Genomic DNA, 17,453 nt, shown 5'->3' on the forward strand with positions numbered 1-17,453 from the left:
GACCCTTATAGCCCACTCTCTACCCTATCTGCAGGCAGCCTTTGAAGACTTTGACCAAGATGCCAAAAAACAATACGGAGGCGGGAGTCCTATGGAAAATGACCCTTAGATTTGAAAGGAGACAGGGAGAAAAGGCGACTAAAGGGGAAATCCCTAAGGAAAAGGGGAAAATATACAAGATAAAAGGGAACACCCAGAAACATTGACATCAAAAGAGAGGCGACAAAGGTCAGCCCCCGAGTGCTACCACTGTGGGGTAAAGGTCACTTTAAATGGGAATGTAAAAAACCCCTTCGCAGAAGGGAGGATTGAAACCCGAGCAGGCAGGAGAGGCTCCTGATAAAATGCCCACAGCGCCATCCTGGGAGGATATGGAGAAGCGACTAGGAGCTGTAGAAAGGAGACAACAAGAGGGCACAGTGTGCTCAGTGAGAAATGATGCTGGCACCCTTGGAGAGGGATTGAATTTGATGAGGCTGCACCCAGCCCGAGTACCTGTGTCCACTCAGGTACGGGGAGACCCTGTGTGGAGATTTGGGTGGAGGGAAAGGAGGGTATGTACCTGATAGATACAGGAGCTTCCCACACAGTTGTCTACTCTTCTTGCCCCCTCAAATCTCCATGGTCCAGTGGAGATCGCTATATTTTAGAGAGTTTCACGGGTGACTCAGCGGCTGGGGCGGTATCCAAACCCTTAGAGGTCTGGCTCGGATCTCTGATCACTGTGGAATTGTATCCTGGCCAAGTGGTTAGATACATGAGTAGGGGTTTTGGGAGCAGACTGGATGCTGTGCCACCAGGTGGTGGTAGATATGGGGAATAATCACTTGTGGGGAGGGGTAGTAGGGGAAGGCAGGGTTGTGGTATTCCCAGGGAGAACGCAGAAAAGGGGACCCATTGCCTCATTGAGATTGCATGACCCTGATGCCCTGATACAACAGGCCCCTTCCAAATATAAAGATTTAATTGGGGAGCAGAGAGCCTTGTTCGCCACCCATAAACATGTTTACGGGAGAGTGGCTGGGATGGAGGTACAGGTAGATGGGCAAAATATGATGTGACCCAAGAAACAATACACCTTCCCAAGAGGAAGAGGATGACTTAGAGAAAGCAGGGAAATCACGAGTGGCGCAGGGAGTTCTCTGACTGATAGCTACCCATGTCAATTCCCCCATTTGGCCTGTGAAGAAACCAGATGGGTCATGGAGGATGACAGTGGACTAGCGGGTCTTGATTAAGAACATCCTGGTTTGTGCTCCCACAGTTGCCACTGTGGCGGACTTGATAGCTGTTACCCCAGTTGACACCCAGATTTTTACTGTTTTAGATATATCAAATGGGTTTTGGTCCATTCCGGTAAGGAAGGAGGACCTATACAAAATTACTTACACATTTAAGGGTATGCTAATCTGTTAATTGTGTATCAGTGGTTTGATTATAAGCAGGTGAAGGTTGTTAGTTGGGGTCTTAGGTGAGCACTTATAAGCAGACACTCACTGAGACTGGTGGAGGGCTTTGAGTGAGGAGCTTCATGTTTGTAATCCTTTTATTCTGCACAATAAATTTGATTGGTCCCCTACCTACCACAAGAAAAGGTAACAAGTTCTGTCTTGTTCCAGTAGACAATTTCACCAAGTGGGTGGAAGCTTTTCCCTGTAAAGCAGCCACTGCATTGGGGTCTGCAAAGACTCTAGTTAGGGACATGTTTTCTTGATGGGGACTACCGCAGATAGTGGCGTCAGATCAGGGCAGCCACTTCACAGGATGGGTAATGCGGGCTACTTTAAAGCTATTAGAGATTGAAGGTAAATGAGACGTTGCAGACAACCCTCAGTCTTCAGGTATCGTGGAACGCATGAACCATACCCTCAAAAATGCTATGTGTAAAGACCTCTCCGGTCAGGGCAGTAGGTGGGATGAGGTGCGCCCACTGATACTCACAGGTATTTGAGGTACAAAATCCAAAGGGACAGGTTATTCGCCTCATGAACTGGTCACTGGGCGTCAGAGGAGAACATCAGTGTATCTGCTGGTGCCCCCCCTTACCAAGACACAGGTCAGGGAAGTGACCAAGGACAAATTTATGGCTGAGTTGTGGCAGACATTGTGTTCCCTATAGCTCAATGCTGGAGTAACTGTAGGCCACAGTCACCAGCGTAACTGCTTGAACTTGGAGCTACTGAAACCTCAGGAGTGGGTGTGGGAGATCAGGTCATGGTCTGAAATTACTAGAGTGGCAGCGTTTGAACCACTCAACAAGGGCCCCTACTCTATAGTGGACAAAGTCAGCCCTATGGTGCATTCAGTCCAGCTGCTCAAGCGGGTCAAGTGGGGTTTCACATTAATCAGATGAAGCTTCACCAGCCGCCAAATGCAGGACCGAAGCCTAACGGTTCTGGTGGAGTTGTCTCTCTGTGACCCTGTGATCCATTCATTTGGGATTGTGATGAAGTCCCAATCCTACACCACGGGGATATCATAGATGACACTCCCATAGGTGGTGATGCTCCCGTAGGTGACACCACAGATGATGACACCTGGATGTTAGAACACTTTTTCCAGAGGTCAGCTGGAGATACTAAAATTGAAGTGTCTGGGAGAACACCATCTCCACGGCAGAGAACGCTAGCACAGTCCCTGAGAGGGAGTAACAGGGATAGGGGACCCAGATGGGAACCTAAATTCATGTACCATTAAAGCTCGATTGTATATAATTATAATCTGCTTGTGACCAAATTTGCTCACAGAGCAGGGTTTTGCTTTTTTTATTTTATCTTACAGAATCATGAAGACGATGCTAGAGACAATGATCCTGGGATTCGTGACTGGCAACCTAAGACCGGACAAGACATTAGCGCTTCAACATAGTAAGGATAATTAGTGATAATGCAGATCCAGTCATTCATCACACCCATCCCACTGAAAGACCCTAGGGTTGAGGCAGAGGTATACATCGGGAATCCAAGGGTGGAGTGGAGCAAATTGGTGGGGCATGAGAAGGAAGAATACACCGGGGTGCTCATGGGAAATGGCAAAATAAAGTGCACCTTCAACAGCACAAAAACAGTTTGAGAAATCCGAGAAGGGAAAGGGGTGTGCATCATTTCTCATCTATTCAAAAAGATGATGAGAGAAAATAATACAGTCTGGCTTATGAGGAGAAAAGAAAATGGATGGGTGCAGATAGGGGACCCCTGGTATTCACCCACTTCTCCCAATCAGTCAGAATCTGGAATGGAGGTCAGGTTGTGTTGGCCTCGATGGTGGAGGGAATGCGACAAGGGAGACTATTTGTGTGTAGCAGGTGAGGCCTGGGTCGGGCCGTGGCTCCAGTCAGGATGGTATGATCGTCATAGCCGTGAGAGGGGCGTCTTCATCACTGTTGAGATGGGAGAAGTGTACCCACTGGGCATTGCATGGTACCGCCATGGCCAGGAGGAGACATGGACCCCTCAGGTCTGTGTGCCAGGAAAGGTGGGGGTGGGGTGTCCCCATTGTAATATTAAAGGCCACGAGGAAGCTCACTCCCTTTGCTTAGAAAGCCAAGAATAACTGAAAGGCTGTAGAATGCCCTCACCGTACACCAGGGCCAAGGAATGGACTGGTTGTTATTCCCACATGACTGGTACTCTATCACGATGTGCACCACAAGGTAGCACCAGCACTGATTAATTTGGCAGATAGGAGACTACCCCCATGGTGTAAACATAAAACATGAGCATTGCAGAATCGAATGCTGCATCAAGTTTTGAGGGAATTCTGGGAATGAACCAGCACTGTGATAAATAAGGATGAACTCACTAGTTTATACGAGGGTTCAGAGAATCAAACAAAACCTCACTCTCATAGGTAGGTACAACGTAGCTCCATTAATGATGCGGCAACTATATTTAACACCATGATGGCACACGTAAATAGTTTAGATTTAGCTACTTTAGACAAATCAGTAAAAGATGTTAGGAACAGGTTAAGGAAAATATTAAGTTGGATGAATGACGTGGAACGGAATGAATTAGAGGAAGATCAAATTATGGCCGTACATTTGCAAGATGTGGGGGAAATGGAAAGGCACGCTCACCGCATGAATGAAATAATAAAAGAGGATAAAAGTGCCTCTGTGGAAGCTGCCGAAAATGACGCTTGCACAATGTATGGTTCTTGGTTGGTGGAACATGCCCGTGAAAACCTCCTGAGGATTGTGGAAGGGAGATTGCCCTCCTGGGTTACTGATAAACACCTTAGAGCTATGTCTACTTACCAACTTACCACCCATATTTGAAAAAATCAGAGCACTCATGCAGGTATACCCGGTGAAATGTGAGTACCATCTAGGGAACAGTAGCATGGGCATGCTAGGGTTGGTTTTGTATTATCCAGTCCTAAAGGAAGGGGAGAAGCCTAACCCTCTCTTTAGAGTTGAAAACATTGGGGTAGAAAATCAGGGTCATGTGTCACGTTATGACCAATACCCTAGGTATGTGGCACAAGTGGGTGGGATCACTTGGGTAGCCCTGCATTTGCCTGGGTGCATTCGTAAAGGGGATACTTTTGTTTGCCCGTACGATGTAACTGAAAGTGCAGCACCAACCTGTGGGTTCACTTGGGATCAGGAAGGACCCAATTGCACGATCATGGTGTCCTGGGCAGAAGAGTTCCCAATACATGGCATATAAAGGAAAAGGGGAATATTACTTCACAACCATACACCGGGAATACCAGTACGTAGATCTAATTTGCTCTATTCTGGATGGAATGTTTTGTTTTACCCCAGCTCAACCTGTTAGACTGGATGCGCGGGTATTATTGAAAACTTATGCTCATGGACAGGTGAATATCACTGTAAGGGATGATTTGAAGGGACAGCTACATGAGTATGTGGCCCGGTTTAGGTATGACTTACCCCTGCTGCCTGAACATCTTGTAGAGCTGTTACAGAGGATTGACACTTTCAGGAAACATTTTTATACCCTTCAACAAAGGAACGAGGAAACTAAGGGAGGAATACCAGACATTGGTGATGATAGCCACTAGTGGGACATTGGTCTTAGCCTCGAAATACATCCTTGGGTACGAATTATATCTCATGTACTGGTTGTTGTATAGCCGTTTATTGTTGTATTTCTGTCATATGAGCTATGCCATCGACGCAAACGGAGAGCAGAACAGCGGGTGTAAATGTTGCTGGAGGGATGGAATAAGGTGAATGGATTAGATTCGGAAGTGTACAAATATGGTAGGTGAAATTACACACTTAAGGGTGGATGCTGTAAGGCATTTGGATATCTCCTGTATTTTTGTTATGCTGTGAGGCATTTGTTAGTATCTCCTCCATTTCTGTTCATAAGTAAAATGGAACCAGTTGTGGTGCGAACCAGCATGTGGAGCTCACCAGGTGGTAAAAACATGGAGGTGAAGGACGTCGGGATGAAGGGAGAAGAATTTTGATCGAATACATCATCGTTGGGGTTCATATTGGACTTCTTAAAAATAAAAGACAGTATAACAGAACAAGGACCCCCAAATATACACGCACAGACAGACAAGTCAGGAATGCCACTGATGTGGTAGCCTGGGCTGTTAGAACATCAAACAGCCTGTCTACAACCACATTCATGGACAATGGCTTTTTGAAATATGTGTGACTGGTTTCCTTCTTGCCTTATCAAGATGCAGATATCACAACCATGGGTGGTATATACCTAAGAAACCCCCCCTCCCCCTCCCTGTTGAGAGCAGGATATGATGACATGCCGGGAAGCGTGACTTGGTCAGTCACAGGAAGTCGTGCAGAAGATATCGTTCAGTGGATTTGACCACCCAGGAACGAGCTCCTGTACACGGGTCTATGAAGCAACTGGTGTTGTAAGTATATACTATTGCTTGGTGAGTTAATAAAGGTGTTCCACATAAAGTGGAAATTGTATCCAAAGTTTGTTTCGTGCCATTGATACTCAGTACAGGGTCAGGACCTTAGAGAGAAGTGAGACACCCCTGTTAAGAGTCTTACAGTAGGTGGGCCATTAAAATAGATTTAGCTACGATAATAGTGAAAGCTAAGGGTATGGCAGAAGAGCTTCAGACTTTACAATGGAAAAGGAGAATACGATACTGGGGTACAGACTTTTGTGAAGAGAAGAAATGTGCCTGGATTAATGGCAGAAAAGTTGGCATATATAAATTAATGGATTGAAGCTAATGTTGGGAATAGGAAATGTGGTAGAATGCTTGATCATGGACAGAGTAAGTGAGCACCTGGAAATGTAAAGGCTTATTAGGGAAAGTCAACAGGATCTTATGAAAGGTAATTCATGCCTAACCAACCTAACAGAGTTTCTTTGACAGAGCCACTGAAGTGTGGATAGTAGAGGATCAATGGATGTCATAAACATGGATTTTCATAAGACATTTAATTAGGTTTTGCAGAAGAGATTTCTAGCTAAAATCAAGGTGCGTGGAATTGGAGGCAATCTTGGTGAGGGCTTATGGCCAACCTGGCTGGATATCTGACTAATTGAATATTCCTTTAGCAGTCTCCGTGAGCTAGAACTTAGAACAAATATTCTGAAATTTCATTAAATGTGATTCTATCTTTTCTCACCTAAAAATATATCATTTTTAATAACATAGTGTTTCTGTGGGACATAAACACCCTGTGCCATGCTCAAATAATAAAGGACAGTATCTATGAGGAAATATGCCCAGATAAACAATCGCTTCTTACAGAAGTGTGATTTGAAAAGTTACTGCAAATATCTGTGTAATCTTTAAAATTTCATCCCGTTGAATTAATTCTCTGGTTTTGTGTAGAATTATCAAAGTAAAGTTTATTAGCAAAACAATGTTGCTGAAATGGGTGAGAAGAATTGAGGCTGTGTGTAGTTATGGTCAAATTTTAATTTGCAAAGTTCTTTTGCTCAATCATTGAAGATAGATCTTGACTGTGTGGAGAATGGTTGATAGTGAATCTGCAACTAGTTTTATGTCCTTCCCCAGTTTTATTTCCATTGAAGTCATTGTCCATTGGCCCATTTTATTAGAACGGCAGCGAGCTTCAAAAAGTGTGCGGCGCACACGCAAGATGCGTGCTGCGGAGCTGCCATGATATTTCACGCAGTGGCTCATTAACATAGAGAGGATGGAGTGCCCATCCCCTCTACACCATCGGGGATGGGCGCTTCATCCCCGGCAGTGGCATCCGGCACCATTTTTATAGGGCTTCAAGCCCTTCAGTAACATGTACATTTTTAAAGTCACAGAATTAAAAAAAAATCGTACAAAGTCAGAATTACCCCTGTGCTCGGAGCTGGTTATTTTTTTTCCTCTTAAGGGATTTTTAGACTGGTCCCTTTTTAATTTGGATTCTGGGAATTTGGAAGTAGAGTTTCCATGGAGATTTCCTGAGCTCCAGTAACTTTGGTGGAACTTTAGCAGAAACCCCAGAGAAACAGTGTAAGCGGCTGTTAACACTGTGGGCTGAATTTTATAAGTCTCCCAACATTGGGGGGTTGTGGCGGGGGGGCCCGGAAAATACTTCCGGGATAGGCCTGCCACAGGTCGCAACACCGGGAAGGCTCTGCCGCATTTTACTGGTGGCGGCGAGGCCTCATGGCAGTCTTCCTGCCGCACAACGACGGAGACTTTATTTAAATATGTTAATAACATTAAAATTAATGAATAATGACTTACCTTGTAGCTACAGCCGTCCCACGTCAATATTCCGGCAGTTGCCGGAAGTCCCATGCCTTTGGATCTCTGTTCGGAGATCCGAGGCTTAACAGTGGTGGGGAGAGGGGAGAAGTGAAATTTTTAGGGTGGGGGGGTGTGGGTCGTGTAGGAAAAACTGTTCCGATTGGTTGTGGGGATGGTGGGGAGAGGTTGAGGGTTAAAGTTAATAAAGTTTGCAGGGGAGAAAGGTCGGGATCGGAATAAAAGTTTTTTTGTAGGGGGGAAGGGCAAATAATGAATTGAATAGTCACTGGGGGTGTGGGAGAGGGGATTGAAAATGTTGGTAAATGTGTAACTTTATTTTTTTTAAATTCTGTGACTTTAAAAATTTACATGTTACTGAAGGGCTTGAAGCCCTATAAAAATGGTGCTGGATGCCACTGCCGGGGATGAAGCGCCCATCCCCGATGGCGTAGAGGGGACGGGCACTCCATCCTCTCTATGTTAATGAGCCGCTGCGTGAAATATCATGGCGGCTCCGCAGCACGCATCTTGCGTGTGCGCCGCACACTTTTTGAAGCTCGCTGCCGTTCTAATAAAATTCAGCCCACAGTATCTTTAGGGTTTTCCCTGATCTGCTAAAGTTACAGCAAATAATCAGGAAAACCCCCTACGGAAATTACTGGTGTTACTGTCTATGTGTTGGCTACTCCCACCCCCAACTTTACACTGCTAGATCTCACACAGCCAGTCTTTCATGCCTCCATGCAGGTGAAATTTTGATGGTTCTGCATCGCCAGCAGAAGGCCTGCAGAGTGGAGCTTCTAGCTGCCTCTTGCGAGCGACCAAGACCCCATCTTAAATTGAAGGGACTGGGTTGGGGGCAGGGTGTCATTACTATAATTGGGACAGGTGGCGCACATAGGTAAGGGCACATCAGAGGTGCCCGGCCTGACAGCTGGCAGGAAAATTGGAGTAGCAGCGTGTCGCTCCATTTGTGAAGACTGAGGATCAGGAAGGACCAAAGATAAAATATCAAAATGTTACAATATTCCTAAGGCAACAAAAGGCCCCTTTTTTCTGAGCAGCCCTGGGCCTTTACTCAGCCTTCAACAGAATTCATGCCAGCTTTCAGCTGGCAGGAGTTCTGTTGGGCCGAACAAGGGTCTTCCCTCTCTTTCTCTGACACCAAGCCAAAGAAGGAAACTTTAGAACAGGTGACAAAATGCTTGATCAAAGGGGTAAATTTAGAAGCAGAGTCTTAAGGGAGAAGACAGCTGGTGAGGTGAAGAAGTTTGGGAAGGGAACCCTGGCGCTTAGCACCTAAATGGCTGAATTCACGGCTCCCAATGGTGGGGTGAAGGAAGTGGAGATGCACAAGTGGCCAGAGATGGAAGAACATAAGAGTTCTCAGAAGACTGTAGTGCCACAGAGAAAGATCAGATTCCAGCTAAAAAGTGCAGTTTGTAGTTCTGGTCACCTAGTCATGAGAAGGATATTACTGTGTTTGGTAGGGGAGAGAGGGGATTTCAGGAAACAGAATTTAAGTTACAAAGGAAAACACCAAAGAAGTTAAGATTGTTTTCTTTGAAAAAGGAGACTTGGTTTAGCTGGTATTCAAGATAATGAAGGGAATTGCTTCCAGGGCGAACGAGGGAAAGGGCACTGAAAATGCACCTGTACACTTCCGTGGACTGCTTCTGGAAGCCCCTCCCTTGGCCTGACCTTCAACAGAGTCACCGGGGAAGCTCCAAGATGGGTGAAATCCTACCATAACTGTTGGAATTGTATCACTCTAGATTTTCGGGGCCTCATTGTCTATGTTCACATGTGAAGAATGACCACTTCATGAGACAGGGTCACGACACTATATTCCAACCAGAAGCCAACAATTTCAAGGTAGGAAAAAAGGAAAGTGGTGCGAAAATGTGGGACAGAAAAATCACTAACATTTTCTCCTTAGAATTGCATGTGACAATGAAAAGTAATATTCCATTATTTACTTCTTTCCTCCACTCACCCAGGACAGGAAGCAATGAGTCACATGAGTCTGGAAGGAGGAATCCCATTTGTAATTTCTTTCTGAAGTGTTCCAAGTGGTCCTTGCAAGCGAGGAGTCCTAATCTAAGATATCCAGTCTTACAGAGCCCTCTTAATAATTAGTGTCTGAGATCATGTAGGTTGAATCTTAGGAGATAAGGCTTGGAAGTATCTCCACTGGTTTCTGATCATAAGGCACCCTACCATGGGGTTAATGTTTGGAGTAAACAACTCATTAATTCTATTTATTCTTCTGGAATCTTCATGACTGAGCTCACAATATAGAGAACATTGAACATCCTGCTGTGAAACTAACAGTTGCAGTAACCTAGCAACTGGCATACTTGATTAGTCAAAACACTTTTTTTATGTAAATGTCCAATGCATTTGACCCACACATACCAACTTTTATTGTATTATATATCATGAAGACATTGATGCATAAGTTAATTGATCACAGTATTCCCTCCCCCCACTCAATTTAGTTTTCAGATGCAGCAGCTGAATGATCCTCCCCTGAGAATTTATGATGCAGTGTGTTTAATTAATTGAGTCTGCCAAAAAGACTCTAATGCAGCCAGGCAAGTTGCAGGACCCCTGATACTGTCATGTAATCAAGTACTATGGCAGACTAAATGTGTGTTGGAACCTTATAAGCTTTATTGCCCACCAGTCGCAGCTAAAGCAGTCACCGCTTCTTTCCTCAGACCTTTCAGTCAGTCTTTATCTCATCTTTTTGGGTGATGATTAGATGGGTGAATGCCTTGACATTCAGGCCCCGAGTTTTCTCGGGGCCTCAAATGAGGGGCAGGGTGGAGGATGATGGGGGTAACAGAAGATGGAAGAGGCCTGGTGGGCTGTGAAATGTGGTAGCTCCCAGAATGGCTGGCTCTCTGCCCAGAAGAGCAGCTGGAGCAAGTTTTCAAAGAAGCCAGGGCAGAAATTCCATCCATTCCAAATGTAACCCTTAACATAGCAAGGAGGCAGGGCCAGTGCAACATCTTCCTCACTGGAATTCCCCCTGCTTCCTCTGCCTTCTCCCCCAGAGATTCAGATTCCAGGAAGAACCTGGCATTCAGGTTATTGTTGGGGCAGAAACAGGCCCCACTCTGGTGTCCAGGCCTGCATTCGTGACAACTGCTGACACTCTCTGGAAAATCGGCCTGCTATGGCAGCATTGAAAAGCTCTTTGGAAATGGAGACACTGGCTGGCTTCTCGAATGGCTTGTCAGCACAGTTTTTTTTTCTACCTCTTCCTCCTGTACTGTGGATCCAAAATGTGTCTGCCCTAGTACAGTGTACATCACATCTACATTGGGGGACCAAGAGCAACTCAGATGACCACTTTACCAAACACCTCTGCCTTGTCTATAGGTGTGACTGTGGGATCCCCGTTGCTTACCAGTACAATTTTTACACTGGCAATCTGAGCTTTTAGTCGTTGGTCTCCCACATTGTTCCAATGAAGCAGTGTTTCTATGAGGCACTTTGCAGCCCTCTGGCCTTAATATTGATTGACATAACTTGAGACACAAGTTACACCTCCCACTGGTGATGCAGGATGGGCGTGCTGGTTTCTGGGGAAGGAGGGATCAGTTGTTGGTTGGGGTGTGGACCCTCTATCAAACCTTTGTGCTGGCGGGGTGGCTACAATCATTGGTGTCGACCTTTCTTTCTCTTCTCTCAGGCACCTGACCCACTGGGGTCTGTTGTGTTTTGTCAGTTTTTCCTGCTTCCATTTCTACCTGTTTCATTTCCCACCTCCAGTAGCTATTCAAATGTTCTCTGTGTCTCTTATCTTCTATTTCATTGATTTCTCATTATGCCTCCTACTGTCTCATCTTAACATCACTTAGCGTTTCGTCTTCTCCTATATTTAAGCACTTTTTGGTGTGTGTCTGTTCGTGTGTCTGTGTGTATGTGTGCTAGTGTGTAAGTGTGTGTATGTGTGTGAGTATATGTGTTAGTATATGTGTGATTGTGTGTTTGAGAGTGTGTATGTGTAAGTGTGATTGTGTGTGTGTGAGTGTATGTGTGATTGTGTGTATGTGTGATTGTGTGTTTGAGAGTGTGTATGTGTAAGTGTGATTGTGTGTGTGTGTGTGTGTGTATGTGTGATTGTGTGTGTGTGTGTATGTGTGATTGTGTGTGTGAGTGTGGTTTCCCCTCCTCTTTCCCTTTGTTCAGTTTTCTTTTGAAATTGCATCTGAACTATCCTCCAGTTTTGATGAAGGGTCCAGAGCTGAAACATTAATTCTCTGTTCTCTTCATAAATGCTGCCTGACCTGCGGCGTGTATCCACCATCCTCTAATTTTTCTGACATCATGATGTTGCCTCATGAGGTCACTCTGAAGGTAACAAGAAGGCCGTGTGTGATGACATCATGACACAATGCCATAATTCCACTCCTATAATACACAGCTGCTGTTGAACCGAGTTTACGAGCCCCAGTGAGACTGGCAGCATCCAGGAAAAAGTAAAAAACAAATGGAAAAATATCTGGCTGCTTTATGTTGATGTGGCCCTGGCTGCAGGATGTCCATCCTATAGGAGCTGACAGCCAAAGACCAATTCGGAGCTGAGTGCAACATATAATCTTTCACCAGGTGCACATAGAAATTTGATCTTACCAAGACACAATTGGATTTCTTTTGCAATGTACTTGAACTGCTCTTTCAAAGCTCATCATAGTAGTTACATGTCAATTCAACAACAAAAAGCCTCTTAATTCGATTACTCTAGTGAAATGATACTCAACTATAGAAGGTTAAAATTATTTGTGATGTTTCCACGACTCTGGTTACCTTATCATGTAACTCGGATCTATAAAAACTACACCCCCCCACCCTGAAAATTGCAAAAGGAGTTGATTTTTTTTTAACAGAGAAAACCAGCTTCCCGAGATACAGACTGACCAGGCATCAGGTAACATATTGAATTTTATAAGAAAATGTGACTTTAGTTAGATCAATATTTGAATAGTATGCACATTCTTGTTGAACACTCTGTAGACTGCAGCAATTCCTTTGGAAATGGAGACATCCAAAACACACTGAAATTAGATTCACCTCGTCAATTCTCTTCCCTTCGCAGTAAGAAATTCTCCTGGTGTCCTTGTCAAACTCTCCTTCCTCAGCCAACACCACCGAAAACAGATTGGTCAAGAATTTCCACGAACCTGTTCCCGCTTTCTCGGCGTAACTTTGCCGGATGTACGGTACAGCCCCATGGTTTCTGCCACACTTTTGGTGCCGGAGTAGGAGCTGCTGTGAGGAAATCCCTGGCCATTAACTAGCCAATCATCTCATTTGCTATTTGTGGAAACTAGTGCTGTAAATGGATTCCTAGGCTGTGAAGCACTTTGAAATCTCCTGAAGCAGTGACCAAGTGAACTAATTTCTAATTCTAAAACAAATTTCTTCTTTCCTGAATGTGTTAATATTTGCAAGTGTACAGATCAACAGTACCGAGCATTCCCCTGGTACCCCATCCAAGTAGTCATTTTTTGTGTGTGAGACTACACTGTGAGTGTCAGCAGGGTCAATACTGAGGCCATTACGGTCCTCACCTGATCTTAACACACATGTACTGTTCAATGAGAATTGCAGAATAAGAACATAAGAAATAGGAGCAGGAGTAGGCCATTCAGCCCTTCAAGCCCGCTCTGCCATTCAATGAGGTCATGGCTGATCGACTACTTTAACACCATTTTCTTCCACAGCCCTCTGGGGCAGAGAATTCCAAAGATTCACTACCCTCTGAGTGAAGAAATTCCTCCTCATCACAGTCCTAAATGGCCTACTCCTTATTCTGAGACTGTGTCCCCTGGTCTGGAACCCCCAGCCAGGAAAAACATCCTCCCTGCATCCACCGTGTCGAGCAGCATGTTTGAATGAGATCACCTCTCATTTTTCTTAACTCCAGAGAATAAAGGCTCAGTCTATTTCATCTTTCCTCATAGGACAAACCCTCCACCTCAGAAATTAGTTTGGTGAACCTTCATTGCACTCCTTAGGTAAGGTGACCAAAACTGCACATAATACTCCAGCTGCGGTCTCACCAAGGCTCTATATAATTATAGTAAGACATCTTTGCTCCTATACTCAAATCCTCTTGTAATAAAGGCCAACATACCATTTGCCTTCTTAATTGCTTGATGTACCTGCATGTTAGCTTTCAGTGACTCATGAACAAGGACATCTGTGATGGGAATCACACTTGCCATTTGGAAACATTAATTTTGTCATATGGAACACTGCTTGAAACTTTTACTGGACATTGCAAATAACTTTTTAAAAAGAAGAACTGAACAGCTGGAAAAAATGGTTGCACATTTGCATTCTGAGAAGACAAGGGCTGGCTGAGAGACAGAAGGAAATTAACCAGTCTAGTTAGAACAATGAGAGGTGCTCCCTGATTCATTAGCGAGATTGGTTTTGTCAATAGAGGTAATCAAAAGACATCGACACCCCTTTCACTTTGTAAGAGCCAAACTCCATCCCCCACCAAGTATGTCTGAAAAACTCTGAAATCCAACAACCCTCTAGAGGTTATAGTTTCAAACAAAGAGATGGTCACATGACCTCCCTGTTGGTGTAAGGCTGAGGTTTTTTGAATTTTGCCTCAGAGTGAACAAAAGACTGCGACTGGACTGGCAGAGAAAAATCGCTCTCTCTCTCTCCAGCAAAGTCCCAGGGAAATCATGGTGGCAGCTTCTACGCTTCAAGATTACAGACAAAGCCTCTCTTTGGCCTTCTGGTACTGCAGAAGCAAGCCTGAAATTGTGCACGTTGCCCCATCGAGGACTCCAAAACATCAACTTCAATTGAGGACATTATATCAAAGACATTAAAAACAGCATATGTATTCCATTTATTACCAACTCTATTTCAATCTCCCAACTCTTTCTTTCCCTCTGTATCTATTTGTGTGTGTGTGTCTCTCGTATGCATGTGAGTGTTGTTGCATCATGTATTTTAGTAATTCTAACCAGCTTAGAGCGATAAGTTTAATATAACTTACATCTTTCTTGTTTAAACCCAAGAAAACCTGTCTGATTAGTTCATTTGCAATTGTAATTAGAGTGCAGTGAGCAAGGACTCACTGAAGTGGTAAGCTAAAATCACTGTGTTTAAAAAGATAAACCCTGTTATGGCCAAACCAGGGAAGGGGAGAGAGGGGAGCCCGAGACCTCTTCCTCATCTGGTCATAACAACACCCAAGTCCCTTTGAAATTCAACTCTTCCCGGCCTCTCACCATTTAAGAAATACTATGTATTTCTGTTTTTCTTACCAAAGTGGATAACATCACATTTCTCCACATTGTATTCCATTTGCAAATTTTTTGCCCACTCGTTTAGCCACTCCAAATCCCCTTGAAGTGTCTTTGCATCTTCTTCACAACCCACACTTCCACCTAGTTTTGTGTCATTTGCAAACTTGGAAATATTACATTTAATCCCCACATCCAAATCATTGATAAAGATTGTGAATAGCTGAGGCCCAAGCACTGATCCTTGTGATACCCCATTAGCTACAGCTTGCCACTCCAAAATGACCCAATTTTTCCTACTCTCTGTTTTCTGTCCATTACCCAGTTCTCAATCCATGCCAGTATATTCCACCCAATCCCCATGTGCTCCAATTTTGTTTACCAACCTTTTGTGTTGGACCTCATCAAAAGCTTTCTGAAAATCTAAATATACCACAGCTACCAGTTCTCCCTTATCTATTCTGCTGGTTATATCTTCAAAAAACTCCAATACATTTGTTAAACACGATTTCTCTTTCATAAATCCATGTTGACTCTGCCCAATCCTATCATTATTTTCTAAGGGTCTTGTTATCACATCCTTTATGATAGATTCTAGCATTTTCCTTACGACTGATGTTTGGCTGACAGGTCTGTAGTTCCGTGTTTTCTCTTTCTCTCCTTTCTTAAATGGTGGGGTTACATTTGCCACCTTCCAATCTGCTGGAACCATTCTAGAGTCCAGGATGAGAATGAGGAATGGAAATTTTTCCCCTCCCTAGGCCATGAGTACTGAAGCTAACTGTTGTAGAGAATGAGATCAGCTGACATAGAACAGAGTAGGGATTTGTGGCTTTAGACTGTGTCATTGTTGAGCAAGACTGTTGAGCAAGTCTGATCAGGAGAGATTGATCAGACTGGGTCTGTATTTCCTAGAATTAAGAAGAATGAGAGATGATCTCATTGAAACATATAAAATTCTTAAGGGGCTCGATAGGGTAGATGCTTGAAAGATGTTTCCCTTACTGGGGAGTCTAGAACCAGAGGTCATAGTCTTAGAATAGAACTGAGATGAGGAGAAGTTTCTTCACTCAAAGAGTTGTGGATCTTTGGAATTCTCGACCCCAGAGAGCTGTGGTTGAAGGTATTCAAGACAGGGATCAATTGGATTTTTGGATACTAAGGGATTTAAGGCATGCGGAGATAGTGTGAGAAGGGGGAGTTGAGGTGGAACGATCAGCCATGATCTTATTGAATGGCAGAGCAGGCTCGAAGGGCCAAATGATCTACCCCTGCTCCGATTTATTATGTTCTGGAGGCTTGAAGACAACGGCAAACACCGCCAGGCCAGTCTAAAGGGATTATCCTGGGTGATGTCAGCCCACTGCTTCTGTATCTATGTTTGTTTATGTTGCATGTTGTTGTATTATTAGTGTCCCTATGCTGTTTGCAAACTTCAGCCTGTTTAACAATTTGAATTGCCTTTTCCAATGGAAGGTCTTCCTTGGATTGCAACAGGTCTGACAAGGATTCATCAGCTATCCAACAATTATGCTGTCTCTGATTAGTTCTGCCTTTAATTCGCAGTATTTGCAATCTTCTGCCAATCTATACAGGTCATTAATATAGGAGTCTACAGATTCACCAATCTTTTGCATCGGCTTATTAAATTTGACCCTTTCCAAGATTTTATTGCTGTGAAGATTAAAATATTTGTCAAAGGCTTTAAGTGCCTCTTCGAATTTATCGGAAGCCTCGTTGATCCCTCGTCGGACAATTACGTCGTCCGCAACTGCACCTACTGAATATAATAGGGTGTTGACCTGTTCAACTTCTGACTTTGTATGGAGTTGGGAAAGAATCCTAAACCTTCGGAATGTCTTCCTCAAATAGACCAATTTTGAACCTGATTGGGTCCTTCTAGAACTTGAAAACTTTCTGGCATTCTGAATTTTGAATCCATATTACCTTTTTCAATTTAGTAAGGCTTTCTAGCATGTTCCCCTTTGATTTAACATCTTGCCGACTTGAATGGAGCTTTCTGCGGTCTTTTGGAGATTTCCCGTGCTTTCTGACCTTTTCTGCGCTTTCTTGCAGTGGTCTGGCTGAACAATGGCTGCCGACTCCGCATGACTCCTGAGTTGTCTCTTCGCTCGAGATCGACTTCCCTACCTGCGGTTTTGACCCAGTGCGCCGCTAACCATTACTGGCTCCGTAAAAATCTCTCACCCAATCCTGGATTGTTGCTGAAACATGGACCCGATCGCTGGACTTGGTTGTACTGATGCAGACCCCCACGCTTCTGTGGTGTGGTCTGAGAGGCTGAAGGGCTTTCTCAATGACTTTCTGCGCCGTCTGAGGCTGTGGGGCAGCTCCTGAGTTCGCTGCAGTCCCTGGCTAGATCTGCTGTTTTCCTGGCACTTCTCCATGAGGTAGGGAGATATTAAAATTTTCTTGGTTGTTTTAACTGCTGTTTTACAGTTGTTTTACCACTAC

The sequence above is a fragment of the Heterodontus francisci genome, chromosome 36 (assembly GCF_036365525.1).
Source record: "Heterodontus francisci isolate sHetFra1 chromosome 36, sHetFra1.hap1, whole genome shotgun sequence".
Lineage (NCBI taxonomy): Eukaryota > Metazoa > Chordata > Chondrichthyes > Heterodontiformes > Heterodontidae > Heterodontus > Heterodontus francisci.